General features: G+C 36.0%; 1 pseudogene; it reads left to right on the top strand.

Annotated features, from left to right (window-relative positions):
• The first annotated feature begins 2467 nt into the window (after positions 1-2467).
• On the top strand, positions 2468-2915 carry LOC128776909 (superoxide dismutase [Cu-Zn]-like; annotated as a pseudogene).
• Positions 2916-3828: the final 913 nt, after the last annotated feature.

The raw sequence follows: 3828 nt of genomic DNA, 5'->3' as shown, positions 1-3828 counted from the left end.
CTTTTTCCCCCAGAAAGCCTTCTGTAACTCCAACAGAATCCTGTATTTCCCCCAAATTGTTGCACAACATAGTGAGAGTCTGACCCATTAAGCTGAAACCTTGGTTTAGCACTGGACTCAGCCCAGTGCCTAAGCATGTACTGAATGAATAAACAAATAAATAACTTAATGTAAGTTATGTAAGTAGGTTTATTATTTTTATATTACTAAATAACAAAATTACCACAGACATGGAAGCTTTCAACAAATATACTTACTATCTTATGGTTTTCATGGCTCAGGAGTATACACATGGCTTAGTGAGGTTCTCTGCAAGACTGCGGTCAAGGTGTTAGCCAGTGCAGGGTTCCTATCTCGAGACTCGAGTGGGGCAGTCTGCTTCTAAGCTCTCTCAAGTTGTTTTTCATTGCCTTGCAACTGTATGATTTATGGCAGCTTGCTTCTTCTAAGCTAGGGAAAGATGGAGATAGAGATAGTGGCACAAAGATTGCAACACTCATTACGTTTTTGCATCCATTTGGTTAGAAGCAAGCCATAGGTACTGGCCCACCATACAGGAATTACACAAAGATGTGGTTGTAAGATCATAGGTAGTCTGTTCACCACAAAAGGTATTGTTAAAATTTGTGCTTGTTTTTCCTGTCATTTTTTAAATTTATTTTTTTGAATAAACTTTTCCAATATGAGATTAAAATTAGTGGCCTGTAAAATAATTGCAGAGAGATTTTCTCAATTCTATTTCCTTCTCTTTAAATCTCTGCAGTTGGGTTATATAACTCTGACTAAACCCAATCTTCTCTCTAGAGATGGTTCCCCTATTCCACGGGAAAACACTGCTTGCCTGCCAGATGGATATAACATATTTATCTTCCTGACTTGAGTCTTCAAATATGTTTTTCGTTTCTGCTAACCTTAGTCAATAATCAAGTTGTTTGCCAAGCTGAAAATTTAAGGCTGGTTGGCAGCATTATGTAATTCTCATACTCTTTTTTCACTTCTATAGTTTTATTTTTCTCCCATTCCTCTGATTGTTTCTAAAGAGCTGGTAACAAGCTATCAGGCACCTGTGTCTTTCAAAAGGGAAGAATTTCAAATTTTCCTATGCCAAAGGTGTACATTTTCCACATGTACAACTAAACATCTTCTGTATCTGTAGAAATAGTTTACATCATCTTGAGACCCACTTTAGTTTTAGTCCTTCAAAAAGATAAATCACACCTATTTATTTCTTTGGCAGAATGATTGATATTAAGATAAAGATAGCATGAATAATAGTTTTGATTATTACATTTAAGGAAACATTCTTCACTTGCTAGTAATATGGTGGATGATTATTCAAACTGGTTGCATCTTTCCAGTGAGTGGACTTTTTCATATTCATGATACATGCATGTGCATGTATGTGCTTTAAATTTTTTCTTCCATTCCAATCTACAGTACTTCAAACCTTAATTCAAACCCTTCCTCTTCAATCCATAAATTCTCAAATTATGGTTTGAATAGGATTTGTGGTTGTTATTGTCAAGGCGGTCACTACTAGCGTGCCCCCAATTTTTAAAAGAACAAGAAATTACTGCCAATCCAACCCAAATTTTGAAAATAAATAAAATTTAAATATAAGAGAACATAATATGAGAAGTGGAAAATAGAAATATTAAACCTAAATGATTTATGCTAATGTTCTTTAATTATGTAGAAAGATGAGAGCGTTATTTATTATAGACTTCATTAATACAAGTATACCTGTGAACGATTTGAGGGTAACCACTAAAACTTTAAATATAGTATCTACACAAGGAGTAGGGAAAAGGAAATAGAGAAATTTACTTTACTTCAGTGAAAATAATGAAATATAGAAGGAGATATGAATTAATGCAAATTAAAATTACAGGTAAGTGAAGATATAGAAATAAATGTACACATAAAAGTTGATTATTTTCATCTGGTAAAGAAACACTCTACAATTAGATGAGACAAATCTACCTAATTTTTATTTTCATTAGATACACTTAAACCTAATGACCCTAGAAAGGGTGAAACTTAAAACATATAATGACCCTAGAAAGGGTGAAACTTAAAACATAGAAAATTAATATGGTACCAATAAAATCCCATTCCACCACCTCTCCCCACCCTACCATAAAGAATCTAGGACTAGCACTATTAATATCAGATAAAATAGCATTTAATAGCACCAAGCATTTCCTTGGTGAAATTAGTGATTTTAGGACTGAGGCAAGAAAACCTTACAAGAAGGGCCTGGAGCATCTTGTAGTACCAGAAATTAAGGAAATGCTAAGAACAAGAAAAGAACACAGAAAAAAGTCACAAGGTAGCAAAATAAATTAAGTGGTATTGGATTATTATCCAAATTATAAAATAAATATCTGTGGAGGCTGGCGACTTCTGTGCCATCCTCCACAGCCCTGGGATCCTGAACTGAAGTACATCCTTTGGAGTCACGGAGATGAAGGCCGTGTGCATGCTGAAGGGCCAGTGCCCAGTGGAGGGCACCATCCACTTCATGCAGAATGAAAGTGGGCCTGCTAGAGATCAGGAACCATTACAGGATTGACAGAAGGTGAACACGGATTCCACATCCATTAGTTTAGACACAGTACTCAAGGCTATACCAGTGTATGTCCTCACTTTAATTCTCTATCCAAAAACACAGTGGGCCAAAAGTTTAAGAGAACATGTTGGAGACCTGGACAGTGTGACTGCTGGCAAGGATGGCCAAAGTGTCTATGGAAGATTCTGTGATTGAAGTCTCAGAAGACCATTCCCTCACTAGCCACACAATGGTGGGCCATGAGAAATGAGATGCCTTGGACAAAGGTGGAAATGAAGAAAGTATGCAAAAGGGAAACACTGGGAATCATTTAGCTTGTGGTGTCATTGGGATTACCAGGTAAATATTCCCTAGGGTGTGATCTGCGTCCTAACAACTCATATTTTATCTTGCTAGTTTTAGAAATTTAACTTGATAAACACTATAACCTTAAAAATAATAATATAAATAACTATCTGTGAATGCTTACTGATATAAATGACTGACTAAATGGGGGAAAAGAGACAAATATTCCATGCAGAAAATTCCCAATAATTTATGTAGATACTACACCCTGAAGGAGGAGGGGAGTATAAATCCCTATTCCTTGAGTGTTGGTTGCAAATAGTGACTTCCTTGCAAAGAGTACAGTATGGAAATGGGGAAGGAGTAACTTCACAGTAGAGAATTTTAACAAACATTACCTCAGCAAAATGATCAAGGTCAATATCAACAAATTTTATTGATAGTGTGTACTCTTACTATGATGTGATGAGAATGATTCTTGGCTTCTGTGGTCTGCCTCCCCCGAACCCATAACTCCAGTCTTATCAGAAGAAGCATGTAAGACAAATTTCAGTATGGGAACATCCTACAATATACCTGACCAAAACTCCTCAAAACTGTCAAGGTCATCGAAATTATGAGGAAATCTGACAAACTCTCACATCCAGGGAAGCCACTGTATTTCTAAGAATTGTTTGTAACTTTTATCTTTTTTTAAAATTAGCACACAGCTACCTAACAGGGTCATATATTCTGGTTAACTGTTATTCTCTGTATTAGGGTTTTCCACAGAGAGAATAAATAAAATTATATATAAATAGAAAGGGATTTATCATAGGAATTGACTAACATGATAAACAAGCTGGAAATCCAGGGGAGCCAATGGTAATTCCAGTCTGAGTCTGAAGGCCTGAGAACCAGGAGAACTGATGATATAGTTTTGGTCTAAAGGCCAGCAGTCTTGAGACCTAGAAAGAGACATTTCAGTTTGA

This window comes from Panthera pardus, unplaced genomic scaffold (genome assembly GCF_024362965.1).
Source record: "Panthera pardus isolate Hobbes unplaced genomic scaffold, ASM2436296v1 HiC_scaffold_10, whole genome shotgun sequence".
NCBI classification, from domain to species: Eukaryota; Metazoa; Chordata; class Mammalia; order Carnivora; family Felidae; genus Panthera; species Panthera pardus.
The sequence above is the reverse complement of the archived record's forward strand: the minus strand, read 5'-3'. Positions and strand labels throughout refer to the sequence as shown.